The 25,392-nt window shown below is 48.4% G+C and overlaps 1 protein-coding gene across 1 annotated transcript in view; it reads left to right on the top strand.

The window, feature by feature from the left end:
* LOC147106568 (astacin-like metalloendopeptidase) overlaps positions 1–25,392 on the top strand; it is a 146,229-nt gene that overhangs the window by 77,193 nt on the left and 43,644 nt on the right. The gene's annotated exons all lie outside the window — the stretch shown is intronic.

The following is a 25,392-nucleotide window of genomic DNA, read 5'->3' as shown; positions in this document are numbered from 1 at the left end:
TAACTGCTGCCACCCTCGCTGGATCGGCCAGGAATCGCCGGGGCCCTCACCGCGCCGCAGCAGCCCAGCAGTCTGTGCTTCAGCAGATTGCTGCGCCTGCTTCAGTGCTGGCCCGTGCGAGTGCCAGTGTCTCGGCCGACCAGGGAGTGCCTGTGCTCTGTCAGGTTGGCAGCATTCCACTGTCACTCCTCCACTGCAGTTGCCACCACCCGTAGGACAGACTGCTGCCGCCCAAGCAGAGTTGGAGCAATCAGCAGCCGGGCCCTCCAGGCCCACAGCTGGTCCAGGCCGTTCCCCCAAGGGCATCTGCCGACTCACTATCTGACCCTCAGCAGCCTTCCCCCAGCCTTGCTGCAGTCACTTGGGTCCCATTGCAGAGGAGCTGCAGGGCGGGAAGCGGCCAATCTCGCAAGCAAGGCAGATCGCCCTCGCAGGACAAAAAGTAGAAGGTGTGGCAAAATGTGTTTTTTTTTCTGAAGGCCGAGAATGTTTTTTTTTCTCTGAAGGCTGAGGATGTTGTGTTTGTTTTTTATGAAGGCCGAGGATCATGGTCATTTTTGTTTAACTGTTTTGTTCATTGTCTCCAGGTTGTGAGAGCTAGTTATGTGTCTGACTGTTTTTTGGGGGTTTTCTCTGTATTTGTTTGTCATGCGGGAAGTGCACAGAGTTTGTTAAATAAAAAATTGTCTTTATTCAGATTGTGCATGTTTGCACTTTGAACTATTTGTTGCCTTGACTGCCTCAGGGTTTGCGGAGCGGCTCCATTCATGTTCTTTCAATGGCACAAGCCATTCCCTGAGAGGAGGGCCCAGAACCGACTTGCAATAAGCTGCTGACGGACGGCCTTTGCACTTTGTGCCTCCCTCCCATCTTGGTGCTCCTCCTCCTCCTCTGGTGGCCCTCCAATGTCTGCTGGCAGTGGCTGAGTCCTGAGGATAGCCAGGTTGTGCAGCATGCAGCACACTACAACGAAATCGGAGACTCGCTCAGGCGAGTACTGTAGGGCTCCCCCGGAATGGTCCAGACAGCGGAACTGTTGCTTCAGCATGCTGATTGTGTGCTCAATGATGTTCCTGGTCACTTGATGGCTGTCATTGTATCGTTCTTCAGCAGGGGTGGTGGGCGCACGGAGCGGGGTCATCAGCCAGGTGCACAAAGGATAGCCCTTGTCCCCGAGAAGCCAGCCTCCTGGGTGAGCCGGGGCTTCGAAAATGTCTGCCACAGAAGTCTGGCGCAGGATGAAGGCGTTGTAGCTGCTGCCTGGAAAGCGGGCATTGACAGCTAGTATGAGCTGCCTGTGGTCACACACCAACTGCACGTTCAGCAAATGGTACCCCTTCCGGTTGCAGTAATCCTCGGCATTCTCTAGAGGCGCCTGCAAAGCCACATGCGTGCAGTCAATGGCGCCCTGGACCATGGGGAAGCCCGCTATTCTTGCAAATCCCATTGCACGCTCCTGCTGCTTGTCCAGGGTCATGGGGAAGGAAATGTACTGACGTCTCCTTCTGAGGAGGGCATTTGTGACCTGGCGGATGCAGCAATGCACCGCGAACTGGGGGACTTGGCAATGCCCCCAGTAACGGATTGGAAGGAGCTGGTGGCATAGAGGTTGACAGCCACTGTCACCTTCACTGCCACCGACAGAGATGTCCTGCTCCTCAGCTGAGGCTGCAGATCTCTCTGAAGCAGGTGGCAGATCTCAGTGACCACCTCCCTTCTGAATCAAAGCCTCCAAATGCACTGCTCCTCAGACATGTTGAGGTATGAGAACTGCTGGCGGTACACCCTGGGAGGGTAAGGCCTCCTGTGTCGACGCCTGTTGGCCCTTCTCCGTCTGGCCATGATTGGCACTCTCTCGGCGTCTCTGAGCCCTTTCAATGCAATGCAGAAACCCAACATTTCCACCCATTGCAGCCCCCATTATATGTGGCCACTCAAGGCTATGGCACTGAAAAATCAATCCAACCGCAAAGCTCTGGCCTGAAGCCAGAAGTACCTGTGCGAGCGCTGAGTCAAAGCAGAAAGCTCTCTCCCTTTGTCTCTCTCCAAATCTCTCTCACACAGAAGGAGTGGTACAAAATGGCTACCACAAAGAATGCAGGAAGAGTCCCCTTTAAATAGCGCCCCCCCAGCCCCACAGCGACTGGGAACTGTTCCACTCAACCAGTCGCTGCGAGCGCCAGGCGGAAAGAAGGGGAGCGCCACTGAAGTTCCGGTTCGGCGCGCACCAAGGGCGTTGCACCATGAAATGACGTCAGGATCTGCGCGCGCAGCTGAGCGGGCATTGCGGTTTTGCGCCGCCGCTAAGTCTTCACTCAAGTTCGCGAGAGGCGCAGATCACGCCGCGCCTGGGCGCTACCCGCTTTGCGCCCCACTTCTCGCCTTAAGGCGCTAGCGGCTGGCGCTACCAACTGAATTTCTAGGCCCATATGTTCTCCCATCAGATACAACAATTCAGTCCCCTTCTGTGAAACATACAAGGCTGGGAGAAGGTGTTTGTGGTCTAAGCGCTCTTCCAGCATCAGGTTATGATTGACACTGACAGAGTGACCATCCTATTTGGCATTGGCTGTTGTGTCACAACTTAATGTTTCAAATCAAGCTTCGCTTCACCTAGTTTAACATGGTCTGCCTTCAGAGAGAGTGAAGAAATATATGCCCTGTCCAACAACAACAACACCACCAACTTGCATTTATATAGCACTTTTAACATAGTAAAACATTCCAAGGGACTTCACACGAGTGTCATAAAACAAATTTGACACCAAACCACAAAAGGAGATATTAGGGCAGGCAACCAAAATCTTTGTCAAAGAGAGAGGTTTTAAGAAGTGACTTAAGGGAGGAGAGTGAGGTAGAGAGGCGGAGGGGTTTAGGAAGGAAATTCCAGAGCTTAGGGCCTAAGCAGCTAAAGGCACAGCTGCCAATGGTGGAGCGAAGGAAATTGGAAATGTGCAAGAGGGCAGAATTGGAGGAGCACTTAGATCTAGGAAGTTTGTAGGGTTGGAGGAGATTACAGAGATAGGGAGGGTCGAGGCCATGGAAGGATTTGAACACAAGGATGAGAATTTTAAAATTGTGGCGTTGCTGGACTGGGTGCCAGTGTAGCGAGCACAGGGGTGGTGCATGAGTGGGACTTGGGGGGAGCTAGGATATGGGCAGCAGAGTTTTAAATGAGCTCACATTTACGGAGGGTGGTAGATGGGAGGCTGGCCAGGAGAGTATTGGAATATTCGGGTCTGCTGGTAACTAAGGCCTGGATAAGAATTTCAGCAGCAGATGGGCTGAGGCGGGGCGGAAACGGGCACGGTTAAGGAGGTGGCAGTCCAGATTACAAAGGGATTCTATTTTTACTACCCTTGCTTCTGCTACTGTGTATATATAGGGCAGTATGAGTCAATTCACACAAAAGTAAGATGTTCCAATGTTCATTGCCATTAAACCTGAGAAGGTATCTACGGAAAACCTGAATTAGTGGGAGCGCTGATATGAGGTGGATGAGAAGAAGATGCTGCTTCAGCATGAAGCCAGTGAAAGGTGAGAAAGAGCGTGGTTGTGCTCTTGACTGGCAGAAAAACATACCAGCAACAAGTTTGGTAAGTGTGTTCATGGAATACGGGGCCAACTATTTTATTAAATCAAACCTTATTAAAAATTTTAGAGGGGTATAATATTGCTAATTTTATCTGGGCATTTAAATTATTAGCCAATTGTAGTGTATGTGCCTTTAAGAGCCCCATGTGTACTGTAATGCCGGTAATGGCCACTCGGCTATATAAGCCTGAGTATTGTGTTGTATCCGTTAGTTCCCCTCCAGACTTTGTTTAGTAAACACCTATCAAACCAACTCCTGTCTTCAGTGTCTCTATCAACACACAGACACAACAGTGGCGACAAAGTGGAAACGGACTTACCTACAATTCGGCAGCACCTCAAGGACATCGATTCCTCTGGCGTCCAGAAGAATCAAGAAGTGAAAGAAGCTGTTGTTTCACCAGCTGGCCAAGCTGGTGGCAGGTACTGCGGTAATCCTTCCTGGGCGTCAGGCTGGGGCTCCAGCGGCTGGCTCTACAGCTGGGCCAAGCAGCGAAAGCGGAGGCAAGCAGTAACAGATGGGGAGGGAGCACTCGGGAGACGGCCGGCGCTGCAAGCAGGTCGGCGTTCAGACCTAGAGAGAGAGTCCGGCGGGAATGAGTCTCCAACTGTAAATAAATAAATAAATAAAAAAAGAACTGAAACCGTGGGAAACAGCGTTGTCATCGGCAGCAGCGGCGGGAAAGCGCGGGAAGCGCCATATCTTTTCTGCAGAAAAGAAAGAAAAGTGCGGGAAGCGCCATATCTTTTCTAAGATGCCTAATTCTGGCAATATTGATGCTTTTGATAACGAGATAGAGGATTGGACCACATATGGAATAGAAGATGAAAAAAATGCCTCAGTACTTCTAAATCTAATGGGCGCAAAGACATACAAGCTGTTACGAAACTTAATCACTCCAGCCGAACCGATGAACAAGAATTTTAAGGAGATTGTTGATACCCTACACTGCCAATTTGAGGCAGGACTGGCAGATTCTCTACGAGACAAATTTGTCTGCGGTCTCCTAAGTGTAGGAACACAAAAAAGGCTATTTTCTGAGAAAGATTTAACACTGGACAAGGCTTTCAGTGCAAGAGGAGCTGCAGAGATACAGCAAAAGCCACAAAACTTCGGCACCCATGAAATGACACGGGGTTTCGAGAGATGTTATCGCTGCGGCAGATCCACCCATGACCAGAGGGACTGCTGGTTCAAGGACAAAGCATGCAGGCAATGCGGAAAGATGGGACACATTGCACGTGTATGCCGATCTGGAAACAAAAAATCCACTAACAGGAAAAAAATCAATAAGGAAAAGCACAGAAAGGTACAAATGATGACAGACAGTAGCTCCGAAGACCAGAAGAGCGATAGCGACTCTGGGAACAAGAGACTAAGCTCTCTCAAATTACATAATGTAATTGCCAAAGAAGATTACCAGACCATTTGGGTTACCCTCACAATAGCAGGGTCCCCAGTTAAAATGGAGCTAGATACAGGATCAGCTCTGACCGTCATAAATCGACGGGATTACGAGCGGCTATTTCCGCATATACCTTTAAAAGACACATCCGTTATCTTGAAAACATATACGGGGCAGAAAGTATACCCCAAAGGAAAAATAAGGGTGCCTGTTGTATACAACGGCAAGGAAATACAGAAGTTGTATTTATACGTTCTACAAGATGGTGGTCCACCGCTGTTGGGACGTGAATGGATCAGAAAATACGTTTAGACTGGCACTCCATTCAGGCACTGACGGTGACCAGTAAGGAAAAAAATGATGATGACATCATACCTGAACGATTAAAAGACATCTTGGCCAACGCCAAGGAAGTGTTTCAAGAGAAACTAGGAACCTTGAAAGGCACGACCGCCTCAATAAAAGTGGAAGATGCAGCAATTCCCAAGTTTCTTAAGGCAAGACCGGTGCCATACGCAATTCGTCCAGCAGTCGAGGCAGAGCTGGAGAATTTGGAAAAGGCAGGCGTATTATCCAAAATAGATTGGAGCAAGTGGGCAACACCCATCGTTCCAGTCATGAAGAAAGCATTGAATTGAATAATGATAAATCTGAAGAACAGAGAAAAATTCGCATCTGTGGAGACTTCAAGGTGACTGTAAACCCGGTCCTTCACACGGTACAGTATCCTCTTCCGAGGATAGAAGATATTTTCGCCTCACTATCCAGAGGGAAACGTTTCACCAAAATTGACTTGGCACAGGCATATCTACAGATGGAGGTTGAAGAGGCCTCTGAAAAATTTCTCACGATAAATACACACAAAGGTCTGTACCAGTACAATCGACTGGTTTCGGAGTAGCATCCGCTCCAGCTATCTGGCAAAGAGCTATGGAGCAAGTCCTCCAAGGGATTCCGGGGACTCAATGCTACCTAGACGACATCCTTGTAACAGGAGAAAACGACAACGAGCACCTTGCCAATTTGGAGCAGGTGCTCACTAGGCTGAGAGAACGGGGCCTACGAGCAAATCGCCCCAAGTGTGAATTTTTCCAAAATCAAATATCATATTGTGGCCACATAATTAATAAGGAAGGGTTGCATAAGTCACCTGAAAAAATTGAAGCAGTCATAAAAGCCCCAGCACCTGAAAATGTTTCACAATTAAGGTCGTTCCTGGGATTAATAAATTACTATCATAAATTTTTACCGAACTTATCAACTCTTCTCCACCCTCTTAATGAACTGCTACAAACAGGAGTAATTTGGAAATGGAGCGAAGACTGTAAACGTGCCTTCCATAAATGCAAAGACTTAAATCACGTCCAAAGAAGCTTTGGCTCATTACAACCCATCACTGCCAATCAGACTGGCGTGCGATGCATCCCCTTACGGCATAGGAGCAGTATTATCGCATAAATTCCCTGATGGCTCGGAACGGCTGATAGCTTTTGCGTCACGCTCATTGAACTCAGCTGAGCGTAACTATGCCCAAATCGACAGGGAAGCACTCAGCCTGGTATGGGGAGTGAAGAAATTCAACCATTACCTCCACGGACAAAAATTTACCTTGTTGACTGACCATCAACCCCTCATCTCCATATTCAACCCTAAAAAGGGTGTTCCCATTATGACAGCGCAAAGGCTACAGAGGTGGTCCCTTTTTCTAGGGGCACACCAATACAACATAGAATACAAAGGATCAAAACAGCATGGGAATGCTGACGGGTTATCGCGCCTACCGTTACCAACGGTAGAAGAGGCACCTACAGTAGGCCCAGTGGAGATGTTCCACTCAACCATAGTGGAATGTCTACCAGTAACAAATTCTGCCATTGAAAAGGAAACGAGAAATGACCCGACTCTCTCACGAGTCTACGACTTAACGGTGAAGGGATGGCCAGCACATGGCGAACCACTGTTGCCAGCATTCTCGCAAAGAAGAGAACAGCTGTTAGTGTGCCGAGGAACCTTGATGTGTGGATCCAGAGTGGTGATTCCACCCAAACTCCAGGATAAAGTGCTAAAGGAGCTTCACGAGGGGCATCTGGGTGGAGTGAAAATGAAGAACCTAGCCAGAGCGTTTGTATGGTGGCCAGGTATCGATGGAGACATCGAAGAAATGACCAAGAGCTGCCTAGGATGCCAGAAGGTCCAAAACGCTCCACCCCAAGCCCCTCTACATCCATGGGAGTGGCCCTCATCTCCCTGGCAAAGGGTACACATCGACTTTGCTGGTCCATTTATGGACTCAATGTTCTTAATCGCGGTTGATGCACACTCCAAGTGGCCGGAGGTAATAAAGATGTCCTCCACCACCACGGAAAAAACCATCACAGTATTAAGGACCATATTTGCCAGGAATGGGCTGCCGGAACAGATCTGATAATGGACCGCAATTTGTGTCCGAAGAATTCAGGAAGTTCTTAAAAAACAATGTGGTTAAGCACTACACGTCCGCCCCATACCATCCCGCCACCAATGGATTGGCTGAAAGGTTTGTCCAGACCTTCAAGAAGGCCATAAAGGCCATGGGTAATGAAGGCATAAAACTTCAGCACAAGGTGGATAACTTCTTGTTCGCATACAGGAATGCAACACATATGGTTACAAACTAAACTCCCGCCATGATGTTCTTCAATAGAAGCCTAAGATGCCGGCTGGATTTGATCAAGCCCAACATCAGAAGGGACGTGGAGAACCGGCAATTTCAAGGCATGAATGAAAGGCCAACTTGGACCTTCCAGATAGGTCAACAAGTTTTGGCCCGGGACTACCGTACCGAGAAATGGCAGCCTGGAACTATCTGCACACGACTAGGACCGCTGATGTATACCGTGGACATCGGAGAAAGCATAATAAGGCGCCATGCTGACCAAATCATAGAGTCATCCGAAAAGGGACAACCTACACCACAACTCTATACGCCTAACGATGAAGTAGAGATACCCATATCTACCTCCGATCCGGTGATACTGGAACCCGATGAACCCAACACTGGCATTCAAGCTGAATCAGCCTTGCCAAAAGATCCTACTACACCACCAGAAACTACTACACCACCGAGGCGTTATCCGGACCGAGTCAGGAAGCCTCCAGAGAGACTGACTTATAATTAATTAACTGCAGCAATGTATAGATTATTTTTCTTGTAACATGTAATTAATAATTACTTAAAATATTATGTACTGGTTAGCTAAAAGGGGAGGAATTGTAGTGTATGTGCCTTTAAGAGCCCCATGTGTACTGTAATGCCGGTAATGGCCACTCGGCTATATAAGCCTGAGTATTGTGTTGTATCCGTTAGTTCCCCTCCAGACTTTGTTTAGTAAACACCTATCAAACCAACTCCTGTCTTCAGTGTCTCTATCAACACACAGACACAACACTGGTGACCACAACTGGGACCAAAATGAATGAGCCAGACAATTTTATTGTGTCAATTCTGCTCATCGTATGGATGATGATATTGTCATGTACGCTATTCTTGGGGCTTATGATTTAATGCCTGAAGCTTACAGCAGGAAGCTTAAGAATCTAGAAGTACTAGAGAAAGGGTTATCCAGGGAAAAGATATGTTGCAGATATGGCTGGAAAGAAAAGATGTAACAGACTACCTCACGAGTGCAAGTCAGCTGTTGCACAGGCAGGAAACCAGGTGCCTCATGCATTTCCATGGTTGAATAGCTCAACAAGCCAGCTGTTACCCCCGTCCTGGGCAAGGCCAGAAGAGGGCAGCAAAACAGATGTCAGAGGTCCAAAGACAATGAGGTGGCCAAGGTAGGCCACTGCTGGTCTCTTGGAAATCTTGGCACACAAGCTGGGAGGTCACATAGAAACATAGAAACATAGAAGATAGGAGCAGGAGTAGGCCATTCGGCCCTTCGACCCTGCTCCACCATTCAATGTGATCATGGCTGATCATCCAAATTCAGTACCCTGTCCCTGCCTTTTCCCCATATCCCTTTAGCCTCAAGAAATATATCCAACTCTTTCTTGAATATATTTAATGAACTGGCCTCCACCGCCCTCTGTGGCAGAGAATTCCACAGGTTCACCACTCTCTGGGTGAAGAAATTCCTCTGCATTTCAGTCCTAAATGGCTTACCCCTTATCCTTAGACTATGACCCCTGGTTCTGGACTCCCTGGCCATCATAAACATCCTTCCTGCATCTAGTCTGTCCAGGCCTGACAGAACTTTATAGGTTTCGATGAGATCCCCTCTCAATCTTTTAAACTCCAGTGATCTAATGAGTTTGACATTCCTGCGAGTGCTGGATAGTATAAACCAAGGACGAATGAAGGAGGTGCAGCTGGCCAACCCCACCCAAGAACCCAAGATTTGGGGGAAAGGAGGACAGCAAGCTCACCCTCACTTCACAGACTAAATTTAAAATGGCATATTATTGGAGAGGTTCTTCAGTCACATGAACATGAGGTGTTCAGGAAGCGGGTCCTGCAGAATAAAATACCCTTGTGTATCTTAACTGCTCAAGGGGCAGGCATGAGACCACGTGGTACACCAACTCGCTGATGGCAAGGCAATAATTCATCAGGCAAGGCTCCCTTGTCTGAGTAGCAGATAGGCATGTGGAAGCAGTCTGTACAGGAATCCACGAGCAGTATTTAGCATCCTGTGGCAAAGCAGGGGTGCATGGTTGTTCAACTGTCGAGGTAATTCAGGCTGTCGTAGAATCATAGAATTTTTTTGCTTCAGGTACTTATCCAATTCCCTTTTGAAAGCCATGATTGAATCTGACTCCACGACCCTTTCAGGCAGTGCAGTCCAGATCTTAACCACTCACTGTGTAAAAAAGTTTGTCCTCCTGTCGCCTTTGATTCTTCTGCTGATCATCTTAAATCTGTGTCCTCTGGTCCTTGACCCTTCCACCAATGGGAACAGTTTCTCTCGATCTACTCTGTCTAGACCCCTCATGATTTTGAACACTTCCATCAAATCTCCTCTCAACCTCCTCTGCTTTAAGGAGAACAACCCCAGCTTCTCTATCCACATAACTGAAGACCCTCATCCCTGGAACCATTCTTGTAAATCTTTTTTGCACCCTCTCTGAGGCCTTCACATCCTTCCTAAATTGGACACAATACTCCAGTTGAGGCCGAACCAGTATTTTATAAAGGTTCATCATAACTTCCTTACTTTTGTATGCCTCTATTTATAAAGCCTAGGATCCCGTATGCTTTTTTAACCGCTTTCTCAACCTGCCCTGCTACCTTCAATGATTTGTACACATATACCCCCAGGTCTCTCTGTTCCTGCACCCGCTTTAGAATTGTACCCTTTAGTTTATATTGCAGTGAGAAGTTCCAATCAACGTTGTAGGGAATCAAAGGATATGGGGATAGTGCAGGAAGTTAGAGTTGAGGTAGAAGATCAGCCATGATCTTATTGAATGGTGGAGCAGGTTCGAAGGGCCAAATGGCCTACTCTTTCTCCTATTTCTCATGTTCTTATGAAACTTGCTACAATGCTAACCTAGGAGGGTGGTACAATGGAGTGGCACAGAGGGGAACTTCCTCACAAACATCTCATGTGCCACCACCTACACTTCAGCATCCATCAAACAGGGAGTTGGGTGCTGGTCTGCTGCGTCTCTTGTCTGCAGACTTATGCCTGCACCCGAGACTCAACTCTGGTGGGATTGGTGCTGGAGAGCGTAATCCCAGCATAACCACTGGGATTGCAGCCTGTGGAATTTCAGGGCCATAGTATAAATGAATCTCGTCAACTTTTCAAAAGTACATATCTCCTCAGGACCCTTGATCACATCTGCCCCATTTCTCAGACCTCTGCTCTTAACCCCTCCCCCATTTCACAATGACAATAACATGGTACCCTTGTCCTCACCTTCTACCCCACCAGCTCTATATTCATCTTGTCATATTCTACCATTTCCAGTAATTATAACGCATTCCCACTGGCGAGGACATTTTCCCTTTCACCATCTGCTTTCTGGAGGGACTGACTCTTCTCTGACACCCTATTTTCTCTTCCACTGACCCTAGTTCCAGCTGCCATTCCCATGCAACCGCAAGAGGTGCAACGCCTCTCCATTGATCTCCTCAGACACATGAATTCTTTAAATGAAGTTCAGTTTCCACATGCAAAACATTCTCCCAGCCTACCCTTCACACATTTTGATCTGGTGTTGCTTGAAGCTGTAAGTTATTGTAAATACTTTACTTTTTTATTGTTACTGTTGTAGGAACTGGGGTTCCTAGCCGAAGAATTGAGATCGACTCAGAAAATCAAAACCAATAACATTTAATGAACAAACGAAGCTGTACAGTAAACTGTAGGATACAATGCAAATAGGTCTGGTCTGCTTGAAAGCCTCTCTGGAAACTGCTAGAAGGTTCCGAGCTCAACTGCTAGCAGGTTCCGAGCTCAACTGCTAGCAGGTTCCGAGCTCTACTGCTAGAAGGTTCCGAGCTCTGACGTCATGACGTCATCACGTTCTTCCCGCCATTGAGAGATCACGTGACGGACGGCATGACGTCATCATGCGGAGTACAGGAAAGAAGCCCTAGTACAGTTAACAGATACATTAAAGGTACAGCCCCCAGCTGTACTACATTGCTGTAAAAGGAATTATATACAATTGTCCGTAACCCTCTGGTGGTTCCACCACATGTGCCCCCCCGAGAATTGCTTTTAACAGAGAAGGTAAGGTGAGAAGGGGGTCTAACGAGTCTGTCCGACTGACTGCGATACCCCGGCAGCTGGAACGGAGTGCTAGAAGACGAACTGGCCGTTGGCTGTGGTTGGGATGACGCCGCAGGCGGAGGAGAAGAAGAGGCCGGCTGTGGTCGACCCGGTGAGGCGGGCACTGGCGACTCGGCGGATGACTGTGGCTGTACTGGTCCGGCAATTGGCGGTGGACGACCACGACGAGGCGGCTGAGCGGTGACGACTGGTTCGCTCAGATCCAGATGTGCCGGTTTCAACTGGTCGATGGAGATGTGGTCAGGCTTACTGCCGACATCAACTGTGAAGGACTTGTCACCTGATGAGATGACGTGGAACGGACCTGTGTAAGGCGGTTTCAGCGGGTTTTTGCGAGCATCCTGCTGAATGAACACGTATTCTGCGCTCTTAAGATCCACCGGGACATGGGAGCGCTGCAGGTCATGATGCGACGTAGGCACTGGGATGAAATTCCTAGCTGCTTCCTGGTGGCTGACGAGCTGCTGAGCTGGGGACCAGGGGTCCGTGTGAGGAGGAAGAAAATCGCCAGGCACTCTGAGTGGTTGGCCGTAAACCAGCTCTGCTGAAGAAGAATGCAGGTCATCCTTAGGCGCCGTGCAAAGACCTAGCAGCACCCAAGGGAGCCTGTCCACCCAACTAGGCCCACAGAGACTAGCATGCAGTGCGGCTTTAAGGGACCTGTGGAATCTTTCACACAGACCGTTCGCCTGTGGATGGTAGGCGGTGGTACGATGAAGCTTGGTGCCTAAACCTTGAGCTACGGTGTTCCAAAGCACAGAGGTAAATTGAGGCCCCCGGTCGGAGGAGATGTCAGCCGGTACCCCGAACCGAGCTACCCACGACAAGATGAAGGCTCTGGAGACATCTGCCGCTGTGGTGGCAACCAAAGGAATTGCCTCTGGCCACCTGGTGGTGCGGTCTACCACGGTGAGGAGGTGCGTGTACCCGCGAGAGGAAGGGAGAGGACCAACCAGGCCCACGTGCACATGGTCGAATCGACGCTCCGGAACCGGAAAAGTGGTGACTGGGGCCTTAACATGGCGTTGTATCTTGGACTTCTGGCAACTCACGCAGGTATTGGTCCAGTCACGGACGTCGAGATGCATGCCCTTCCAGACGAATTTCTTTGCCATGAGTCGTTGTGACGCTCTCATGCCAGGGTGTGACAACCCGTGGATAGTGTCGAAAATTCTCCTGCGCCATTCGACTGGAATGATTGGACGTGGGACGCCCATCGAGATGTCACACAGGAGTGTGGTCCCTGTGGCCTGGAAACTGACATCAGCCACTTGTAAGCTGGAAGGTGCGGTCCGGTATGCCTGCACTTCAGGGTCTGCCTTCTGTTCTTTTGCCAAACCAACATAGTCGACTCCCAGGTGTACTGCGTGGAGCTGGGTGCGGGAGAGACAATCTGCCACCAGGTTGTCTTTGCCCGAGACATGTTGTATGTCGGTTGTAAATTCAGATATGTACGCAAGATGACGTTGTTGCCGTGCCGACCATGGTTCCGCTGTCTTGGCCATCGCAAAAGTAAGTGGCTTGTGGTCTACAAAAGCCGTGAATGGGCGTCCTTCCAGTAGGAAGCGGAAATGGCGGATGGCCAGAAACAATGCCAACAACTCCCTATCAAAAGTACTATACTTGCGTTCGTTCTTCCGCAATTGGCGGCTGAAGAAAGCCAGTGGTTGCCATGTACCATCGACCCACTGCTCCTGTACTGCCCCGATGGCATAATCAGATGCATCGGTGGTAAGGGCAATGGTTATAAGAACATAAGAAATAGGAGCAGGAGTAGGCCAATCGGCCCCTCGAGCCTGCTCCACCATTCAATAAGATCATGGCTGATCTGATCCTAACCTCAAATCTTCTATCACTCTGCATCCACCCGGACCCATGTGATATGGGTTGCGCCCGGAAGGGGATGTGCCAACATGGTCGCAGCAGCCAAAACGTTCTTAGTGTTGAGGAAAGCCTGGTCCATCTGGGGTGTCCAATCGATCGGGTCTTTGCCCAATTTACCTCTGAGGGCCTCGTACAAAGGTTGCATCAACAATGCCACCTTGGGGACGAACCGATGATAAAAATTGACCATTCCCAGAAATTCGTGGAGGGCCCTGACGGTCTGAGGAAGAGGGAACGAGGTGACTGTATCCACCTTCGTGGCCAGCGGGGCGGTGCCTTCTGAGGTGATTCTGTGTCCCAGGAAATCAATGCTGTGCAACCCAAACTGGCACTTGGCCGGGTTGATAATAAGGCCATGTTGGCTGAGACGAGAAAAAAGGGTACGCAAGTGCGTAATGTGTTCTTTCGTGCTGTTACTGGCAATAAGGATGTCGTCTAGGTAGATGAAGATGAACGGCAGATCACGCAACACGGAATCCATGAGACGTTGGAAGGCTTGTGCTGCATTCTTCAGCCCAAATGGCATACGAAGGAACTCAAAGAGCCCGAGTGGTGTGATGACGGCAGTTTTGGGGACGTCCTGAGAATGCACGGGCAGTTAATAGCCTCGGACGAGGTCTACTTTGGAAAAGATGGAATTCCCTGCCAGATGGGCTGAAAAATCCTGAATGTGAGGAATTGGGTACCGATCCGGTGTGGTAGCCTCATTCAGGCGTCTGTAGTCGCCGCATGGTCGCCATCTGCCACCCGGCTTAGGAACAATGTGTAATGGTGAGGACCAAGGACTATTCAAACGTCGAATAATACCCAGGCGTTCCATTGTATGGAACTCTGCCTTGGCGGCCGCGAGTTTACCGGATTCCAGCCTTCGAGCTCTCGCATAAACGAGGGATCCTGTCGTGGTAATGTGGTGCACCACACCGTGCCTTGCGACTGAAGAAGAAAATGTGGGCCTGGTGAGCTCAGGGAACTCACTGAGAAGATGAGAGAACTCATTTGGAGATGGGACTGCACAGGCAACTGACCAAGACATCGCGGTGCTTCGGTGGCAGGGGACCGAGTGAAAAGTGGAGGCACTGATTAGCCGGCAGTGTCGGACGTCAACGAGAAACCCGTTTGCGCAGAAGAAATCTGCCCCCAGGATGGCCTGTGAGACTTTCGCCGTGATGAACTCCCAAACAAAACATTGGCCGCCAAAACTCAACTGGACCCTACACTTTCCGAACGTGCGAATGGCCGCACCATTGGCTGCCTCAAGCTGGGGACCTTGACCGCCGGATTGAAGATCTAGCTTCAACGCTGGTAGGATACTGCACTGGGAGCCAGTATCACAGAGAAAACGTCGCCCTGACAGGGAGTCTGTAATGCATAGCAGTTTCCCTGCGGACCCGACAGCCATCGGAACTCTGGCGCGTCCCTTAGGCCTTATTGATCTTCTCAGAAACTGCTGGTTTGAGGTAGGTTTTTTTTTTGGTGAGAAACTGCAGGGCGGACGGTAATTTCTGGCCTTCGCGCCGAAACGAATGTGGTATGCACACCAGCCTGCAGGAGGAGGAGGAGGATTCGCTCTTGTGGGGGATGGGCACCTCGTGGCTGCACAAGATTGTTGTGAGACGGTGAATATTTTATCCACTTCCGCGGCAAGTTCAGCACAATCCATGATCACGGAATTGGCCAAGGCCGTCTGTACTAGCTCTGGTAGTTGACAGAGAAACAGCTCGCGGAACAGAAAACATTGTGATTCCGAGCCCAAAAGCGTGAGCATTTGGCTCATGAGCTCTGAGGGTTTTGAGTCCCCAAGGCCGGGCATGGAGATAAGTCTGCGAGCGCGCTCCGACTTGGACAGACCGAAAATCTGCAGGAAACGTGCTTTTAAAGCTTCGTACTTGCCATCGTTCGGTGGACTCTCGAAGAGGCTGACGACCCGCGAGGCCATGGTGCTGTCGAGGGCGGAGACCACGTAATAATAACGGGTCAAATCCGCTGCTACTCCCCGGATTGCAAATTGGGCTTCCGCCTGGAAAAACCACGCGGCCGGTTGTTGTTCCCAAAATTGCGGCAGTTTGAGGGTGACGGCGTTCGTGTCTGTAATGTATATATAGAATGTATATACCTTTAAGGGGGGAACTACTTTTACAGCTCATGTATACTGCAGTACCGGCAGTGACCACACCTGTATATAGCACTGAGTAGTAATCTGTACAGTTCAGTTCCAGAGTGAGCCACGTTGAGTAAACACCTGTTGTACCGTTCTCCTGCAGTCTTGTGTCTTATTACTGATGGACACAACATTGGCGACGAGAAAAAGTCGATCCTACCTGCAACTCTGCATCACCCCCCAGGGATTCGTTCCTGGAAACCAGAAGATTGGAGGTCAAGGCCAGAGACACGGGCGTTGACCACAGGCAACCGCCCAGTCATCCATCAGAGCAGCAGAGCCTCGAGAATTGCGGGGGAGGCTGCTGAGAGCCAGGCTTGGCTTTCCAGTCATGGTGGTCCAGCGAAACGGGCTGGCAACAGGTAATGCGCAGAGCCTTCCCGGACAGCGGCGGGCTAGAGCCCGACCGAGCGGCACAGCAAAGGGCTGAGCAGCGTCGACGGGGGAGAGAGAGAGAGGGCAGAGCGCAGCCGGTGTTCAGGGGCCGAGCAGCGTCGAGGAGAGAGCAAGAGATGCGCAGAAACCCACGAGGCACCGCCATTGCCACGAGGACCGCCGAGAGTGGCATTGGCAGCAGCGTAGGAAGGCCCGCGGGAAACTCGTTGGCAGCAGCGGGGGAGGAAGGAAAGCGCGGGAGATGCCATTTTAAGCCATTTTAAACCACACCCAAAATGCCGAAGAGTGGCAGTATCACCGCATTTGACAATGAAGTCGAAGATTGGACTACATATGTCGAACGAATAGAGGTATACTGCAAGGCAAATGAGGTGCCAGATGACAAGAAAGCGCTGGTATTGTTAAACTTAATGGGTGCAAAGACGTATGGCTTATTACGAAATCTAGTAACCCCAGCGAAGCCAGTGGAAAAGAGTTTTGGAGACATAGTGACGATACTACAGGAACATTTAAACCCCACACCGCTGCTGATAGCAGAAAGATTCAAGTTTCACAAACGGAACCAGCATAAGGATGAAAGCAATGCTGAATATTTAACAGAACTGCGCAAACTATCGAAACACTGCCAGTTTGGAACGGGACTGGCAGACACCTTAAGGGACAAGTTTTTGTGTGGGCTTCAAAGTGAAGGAACTCAGAAACGGCTTTTATCTGAAAAGGACCTTACGCTGGACAAGGCTTTCAGCATTGCGGTATCATATGAAGCAGCAGCACGGGGCGCTGCAGAGATACAACAGAGACCGCAAGAATATGGCACAAACAAAATGTCATACAGAACAGAGAAGTGCTATCGCTGCGGCAGAACAACACACGACCACAATGATTGCTGGTTCAAAGACAAAGTGTGCAGACAGTGTGGAAAAGTAGGACACATAGCACGAGTCTGCAGGTCGGGAAAGAAAACCAGCAATAAGAAATCTCCAAAAGAAAAGTACAAGAAGGTACATAAGGTGATGGAGAATAGTTCAGACGAACAAAAGAGTGATACCGACTCCGAAAGCAGGGAGCTGAGTTGTCTGAAACTACATAATGTGATCAAAACGGAGGATCACCGAACCATTTGGGTCACTCTCAAGATAGCAGGAGTCCAGGTAAAAATGGAATTGGACACAGGATCAGCCCAACAGTCATAAACCGACGGGACTATGAGCGGCTATTCTCACACATACCCTTGAGAGACACAAAAATTATTTTGAAGACGTACACGGGGCAAAAAGTCTACCCCAAAGGAAAAATAAGGGTGACCGTTATATATAACGGTAAGGAAACACCAAAACTAGACCTGTATGTATTGCAAGATGGAGGACCACCATTACTGGGACGTGAATGGATCCGGAAAATACAGCTAGATTGGCATTCCATACAAGCACTGACTGTGGCTGCCAAAAAGGATGACGACGTCACACCTGGGCGACTGTCAAAGATCCTAACCGACGCGCAAGAAGTGTTCCAGCAAGGACTCGGAACACTAAAAGGCATGACAGCAACAATTAAAATTGAAGAAAACGCAAGCCCAAAATTTTTTAAGGCCAGACTGGTACCTTATGCGATCCGCCCAGCCGTCGAAGCAGAGCTGGAGAGTTTGGAACGTTCAGGAGTACTGTCCAAGGTAGACTGGAGTGAGTGGGCTACACCCATCGTCCCTGTGATGAAAAAGTCGTTGAGCAGCATGCCTGGGGAACCAAGGAAGGTTCGCATCTGTGGGGACTTTAAGATAACAGTGAACCCAGTCCTTCACACCGTACAATATCCACTTCCGCGGATTGAAGATATTTTCGCCTCGCTATCTGGAGGGAAACGCTTCACTAAGATAGATCTGGCCCAGGTGTATCTGCAAATGGAGGTAGAAGAAGCATCAAAAAATACCTCACAATCAACACCCATGAAGGTCTCTACCAATACAACTGGCTGGTATTTGGGGTAGCATCAGCTCCGGCTATTTGGAAAAGGGCAATGGAACAAGTCCTGCAAGGGAACCCAGGGACCCAGTGTTATTTGGATGACATCCTGGTCACGTGTGAAAATGACAGTGATCACTTCGCCAACCTGGAGCAGGTGCTCACTAGATTGAAGGAATATGGGCTCCGAGCTAACCGCCACAAATGCAAGTTTTATAAAAAAACAGATCTCGTATTGTGGCCATGTTATCGATAAAGAGGGGTTACATAAGTCCCCAGAAAAGATTGAGGCAGTAGCCAAGGCTCCAGCACCGGAAAACGTGTCACAACTGAGGTCGTTCCTCGGGCTGGTAAACTACTACCATAAGTTCTTGCCAAATTTGTCTACAATACTACACCCACTGAACACCCTACTGCAAACTGGGGTGCCATGGAAATGGAGTGACGAATGTAAACGAGCTTTCCAGAAGAGCAAAACACTAATCACATCATAGATACATAGATACATAGAAGATAGGAGCAGGAGTAGGCCATTCGGCCCTTCGTGCCTGCTCCGCCATTTAATGAGATCATGGCTGATCCTTTAATTCAGTATCCCGTCCCCGCCTTCTCTCCGTAACCCTTAACCCCTTTTGCCCGTAGAAATATATCTAATTCCCTCTTAAATATATTTAATGAGCTGGCGTACACTGCCCTCTGTGGCAATGAGTTCCACAGGTTCACCACTCTCTGAGTGAAGAAATTCCCCCTCATCTCTGTCCTAAATGGTTTAGCCCTTATCCTTAAATTATGTCCTCTAGTTCTGTTCTCACCCGCCAAGGGAAACATTCCTTCTGCATCCAGTCTGTCTAGACCTGTCAGAATTTTATACACTTCTATGAGGTCCCCTCTCAATCTTCTAAACTCCAGTGTGTACATCCCTAAACTACATAGTCTCTCCTCATAGGTCATTCCCGCCATTCCTGGTATCAGCCTGGTGAATCGCCGCTGCACCCCCTCCATGGCAAGAACATCCTTCCTCAGATGAGGCGACCAAAACTGTACACAGTACTCGAGGTGTGGTCTCACCAGTGCCCTGTACAGCTGCAGCAAGGTATCCCTGTTCCTGTATTCTAACCCTTTTGCTATGAAGGCCAGCATACCGTTTGCCTTCTTGACCGCCTGTTGCACCTGCATGCTCGCCTTCAGTGACTGGTGTACAAGAACACCCAGGTCTCTCTGTACTTCCCCCTCTCCCAATCTATTGCCATTTAAATAATAATTTGCCCTCCCGTTCCTGCACCCAAGGTGGATAACTTCGCACTTGTCCACATTATAGTGCATCTGCCATTTATCCGCCCAATCGCCCAGTCTGTCCAAATCGCTCTGGAGCTTCCTGGTCTCTTCCTCTGAGCCCACCCCACCTCCTAGTTTAGTGTCGTCTGCAAATTTGGAAATGCTGCATCCGACTCCCTGATCCAGGTCATTAATGTAAATTGTGAACAGCTGGGGGCCCAGGACAGATCCCTGTGGTACCCCACTTGTTACTGCCTGCCATTCAGAAAATGAGCCGTTTATTCCAACTCTCTGTTTTCTATCTGACAGCCAGTTCCCTATCCACGCCAAAACTTTCCCCTTTATCCCATGAGCCTCAATTTTCCATGCTAATCTTTTATGTGGGACCTTATCGAAGGCCTTTTGGAAGTCCAGGTACACCACATCTACTGGCTCTCCCCCATCTATTCTACCAGTTACTCCCTCAAAAAATTCCAATAGATTAGTCAAGCACGATTTACCCTTTGTAAATCCATGTTGACTCTGTCCTATCCTGTCCCCATTTGCTAAGTGCTCCGCTATTTCATCCTTAATGATGGACTCCAGCATTTTGCCCACAACTGATGTAAGGCTTACAGGTCTGTAATTACCTGCTTTTTCCCTACCCCCCTTTTTGAATAGTGGGCTAACGTTAGCTACCCTCCAATCCATCGGCACTGTTCCCGAGTCTAATGAATTCTGAAAAATCATCCTTAGTGCATCCGCTATCTCTAGGGCCACCTCCTTCAGTACCCTAGGATGCATGTTATCAGGCCCTGGGGATTTGTCCACCTTCAATCCCTTTAGCTTCCTTAACACCATATCCTTAGAGATATTGATTTGCGTCAGTTCCTCCTTTGCCAATGTCCCTATTTTTCCCGATATCCCAGGGAGGTTTTTTGTGTCTTCCTTCGTAAAGACTGACCCAAAGTATGCATTTAGTTGATCTGCCATTTCCTTATTTCCCATTATATATTCCCCCGTATCTGACTGCAATGGACCAACTTTGGTTTTCACCAGTCTTTTCCTTTTGATATATTTATAAAAGCTTTTGGAGTTAGTTTTTATATTTTCCGCCAGCTTGTTTTCGTAAGCTATTTTGCCCCTCTTGATCATGCCCTTTGCCCTCCTTTGCTCTATCTTAAACTGTTCCCAATCTTCCGCTCTGGCGCTTTTTTTGGCTATTTTATACGCCCTATCTTTGGATTTTATGCTGTCTCTAATTTCCCCTGTTATCCACGGTTGAGTCACCTTTTTAGATTTCCTTTTATGCCAGATTGGTATAAACAATTTTTGCAATTTTGTCATTCTATCGAAAGAGGTATTGGCCCATTTCAACCCAGCACTACCAATTCGGTTGGCGAGTGATGCGTCACCCTTCGGCATTGGAGCGGTGCTGTCACACAAATTCTCGGACGGCTCAGATGCCAATAGCCTTTGCGTGATGATCACTAACCTCAGCCGAGCGTAACTACGCCCAGATTGACAGGGAGGCCCGCAGCCTAGTGTGGGGAGTGAAAAAGTTCAATCACTATCTGCACGGGCAGAAGTTCACCTTGCTGACTGACCACCAGCCCCTTGTCTCCATTTTTAATCCGAAGCATATAGGCACCAACGATATAGGTAAAAAGCGGGATGAGGTCCTAAAAGCGGAATACAGGGAGTTAGGAGGTAAATTAAAAAACAGGACCTCAAAGGTAGTAATCTCAGGATTGCTACCAGTGCCACGTGCTAGTCAGAGTAGAAATAGAAGGATACTTCAGATGAATACGTGGCTAGAGGAATGGTGCCAGGGGGAGGGATTCAAGTTCCTGGGACATTGGAACTGGTTCTGGTGGAGGTGGGACCAGTTCAAACCGGACGGTCTGCACCTGGGCAGGGCTGGAACCGATGTCCTAGGGGGAGTGTTTGCTAGTGCTCTGGGGGAGGGTTTAAACTAAAATGGAAGGGGGTTGGGAACCTGAGCAGGGAGACAGAGGAAAGGGAAACAAGGATAAAAGCAAAAGATAGGAAGGAGAAAAACAAAAGTGGCAGTCAGACAAATCAACGGTTTAAATCAAACGTGGCCACAGTAAATAATAATTCTAATAGGTCTAAGAGTGTTAAAAAAACAAGCCTGAAGGCTTTGTGTCTTAATGCGAGGAGCATTTGTAATAAGGTGGATGAATTGGCTGTGCAAATAGAGGTAAACGAATATGATTTGGTTGGGATTACGGAAACATGGCTCAAGGACGGCCAAGACTGGGAACTTAACATCCAGGGGTATTCGATATTCAGGAAAGATAGGCAAAAAGGAAAGGGAGGAGGGGTAGCATTACTGGTTAAAGAAGGGATTAACACAATTGTAATGAAGGATATTAGCTCTGATGAGGTGGAATCTGTATGGGTAGAATTGAGAAATACTAAGGGGAAAAAAACATTAGTGGGAGTGGTATATAGACCTCAAAACAGTAAGGCGGAGGTTGGGGATAGCATTAAAAGGGAAATTAAAGAAGTGTGCAATAAGGGCACAGCAGTCATCATGGGTGACTTTAATCTACACATAGATTGGGCTAACCAAATTAGTAACAATACTGTGGAGGAGGAATTCCTGGAGTGTTTACAGGATGGTTTCCTGGACCAATATGTCGAGGAACCAACCAGAGATCAGGCCATCTTAGACTGGGTATTATGTAACGAGAAAGGATTAATTAGCAATCTTGTTGTACGAGGCCCCTTGGGTCGGAGCGACCATAATATGATCGAATTCTTCATTAAGATGGAGAATGAAGTAGTTGACTCAGAAACTAGGGTCCTCAATTTAAATAAAGGAAACTACGATGGTCTGAGGAGCGAGTTGGGTAGGATTGATTGGGGAATGGCACTCAAAGGGTTGACGGTAGATAGGCAATGGCAAACATTCAAAGACCGAATGGATGAACTACAGAAGTTGTTCATCCCAGTTTGGCATAAAAATAAAACAAAAAAGGTGACTCAACCATGGCTAACAAGGGAAATTAGGGATAGCATAAGATCCAAGGAGAGCACATACAAATTGGCCAGAAAAAGCAATAATCCTGAGGACAGGGAGCAGTTTAGGATTCAACAAAGGAGGACAAAGGGATTAATTAAGAAAGGGATAATAGAATATGAGAGTAAGCTTGCAGGGAACATAAAAACTGACTGTTAAAGCTTTTATAGATATGTAAAGAGAAAAAGATTGGTGAAGTCAAGCGTAGGTCCCTTGCAGTCAGAATCGGGGGAATTTAGAATGGGGAGCAAAGAAATGGCAGACCAACTAAATACATATTTTGGTTCTGTCTTCACAAAGGAGGACACAAATAACCTCCCAGAAATACCGCGGAACATAGGGTCTGATGAAAGGGTGGACCTGAAAGAAATCAGTATTTGTAGGGAAATGGTGTTAGAAAAATTGATGGGACTGAAGGCCGATAAATCCCCAGGGCCTGATAATCTACATCCCAGGGTACTTAAGGAAGTGGCCCTGGAAATAGTAGATGCATTGCTGGTCATCTTCCAGAACTCGATAGACTCTGGAACAGTACCCATGGATTGGAGGGTAGCTAATGTTACCCCACTATTCAAAAAAGGTGGCAGAGAAAAAGCGGGGAATTATAGACCGGTAAGCCTGACATCGGTAGTGGGGAAAATGTTAGACTCCATTATAAAAGATGTAATAGCAGAGCACTTGGAAAGCAGTGACAGGATCGGACAAAGTCAACATGGATTTACAAAAGGTAAATCATGCTTGAATAATCTACTGGAATTTTTTGAGGATGTAACTGGTAAAATAGATAAGGGAGAACCAGTGGATGTGGTGTATTTTGACTTTCAGAAGGCTTTCGATAAGGTCCCGCATCAGAGGTTAGCGTGCAAAATTAAGGCACATGGGATTGGGGGCAAGGTATTGACTTGGATAGAGAACTGGTTGGCGGACAGAAAGCAAAGAGTTGGAATAAACGGGTCGTTTTCCGAGTGGCAGGCAGTGACTAGTGGGGTACCGCAAGGATCGGTCCTAGGACCCCAGCTGTTCACAATATATATTAATGATCTGGAGGAGGGAATTGGATGCAATAACTCCAAATTTGCAGATGACACAAAGCTGGGTGGGAGGGTATGCTGTGAGGAGGATGTCATGAAACTCCAGTACGATTTGGACAGGTTGGGTGATTGGGCAGAAACATGGCAAATGCACTATAATGTGGATAAATGTGAGGTTATCCACTTTGGTGGCAAAAACAGGAAGGCAGATTATTATTTGAATGGCAATAGATTGGGAGAGGGGGAAGTGCAAAGAGACCTGGGGGTTCTTGTGCACCAGTCGCTGGAGGTAAGCATGCAGGTGCAGCAGGCGGTTAAGAAGGCAAATGGTATGTTGGCCTTCCTAGCAAGAGGGTTTGAGTACAAGAACAAGGATGTCTTGCTGCAGTTGTACAGGGCCTTGGTGAGACCGCACCTTGAGTATTGTGTGCAGTTTCGGTCACCTTACCTGAGGAAGGACGTTCTTGCCATGGAGGGAGTGCAGCGAAGATTCACCAGGCTGATACCTGGGATGGCAGGAATGACATACGAGGAGAGATTGTGTCAATTGGGCTTATACTCACTGGAGTTTAGAAGATTGAGAGGGGATCTCATCGAAACCTATAATATTCTGTCAGGTCTGGACAGACTAGATGCAGAAAGGATGCTTCTGATGGCCGGGGAGTCCAGAACCAGGGGTCATAGTCTAAGGATAAGGGGTAAGCCATTTAGGACTGAAATGAGGAGGAATTTCTTCACCCAGAGAGTGGTGAACCTGTGAAATTCTCTGCCACAGAGGGCGGTGGGGGCCAGTTCATTAAATATATTCAAGAAAGAGCTGGATATATTTCTTGAGGCTAAAGGGATCAAGGGATATGGGGAGAAGGCAGGGACAGGGTACTGAATTTGGATGATCAGCCATGATCTCATTGAATGGCGGAGCAGGCTCGAAGGGCCGAATGGCCTACTCCTGCTCCTATCTTCTATGTTTCTATGTAGAAGGGCGTTCCGGTGATGACTGCGCAATGACTACAAAGATGGTCACTCTTTCTCGGGGCGCACCACTATGAGATTGAATATAAGGGCTTATGTGTGGTGGCCGGGAATCGATAAACAAATCGAGGACCTGACCAAGAGCTGCTCAGGATGCCAGAAAGTCCAAAATGCACCACCACATGCCCCTCTACACCCATGGGAGTGGCCCTCATCTCCATGGCAACGGGTGAATATTGATTTTGCTCGTCCATTCATGGACTCAATGTTTTTAATAGCCGTGGATGCGCACTCAAAATGGCCTGAGGTCATCAAAATGTCCTCCACCACCATGGAGAAAACTATTGCAGTCCTACGGACCATTTTTGCCAGGAACGGCTTGCCAGAACAGATTTGCTCCGATAACGGACCACAGTTTGTGTCCGAAGAATTCCAGAGGTTTATGAAGAAGAATGGGGTAAGGCATTACACATCCGCCCCGTATCATCCAGCCACAAATGGATTGGCTGAGAGGTTCGTACAAGCCTTTAAGAAGGCAATTAAGGCTATGTACAATGACAAAATTCCGCTGCAGCACAAGGTGGACAATTTCCTGTTCGCCTACCGGAATGCGACACATGCAGTCACCAACCAGGCCCCGGCCATGATGTTCTTTAACTGAAGGTTAAGATCTCGCCTGGATTTGCTCAGACCAAACGTACGAAGAGATGTTGAGAGTAAGCAATTCCAGCACATCCATGAGAAGCCAACAAGGAGCTTCAATGTAAGGCAACCAGTCTTGGCCCGTGACTACCGAACAGAAAAATGGCAGCCAGGAAGGATATGCACACGGCAGGGCCCACTAATGTACACAGTGGATGTTGGGGAGAACATCGTGAGACGCCATGCTGACCAGATCCGAGGGT

This window comes from Somniosus microcephalus, chromosome 15 (genome assembly GCF_052327205.1).
Source record: "Somniosus microcephalus isolate GS21.2 chromosome 15, FLI_Smic_1.0, whole genome shotgun sequence".
Taxonomy (NCBI): Eukaryota; Metazoa; Chordata; class Chondrichthyes; order Squaliformes; family Somniosidae; genus Somniosus; species Somniosus microcephalus.
Note: the sequence above shows the minus strand (reverse complement) of the source record. Positions and strands in the feature narration are given on the sequence as shown.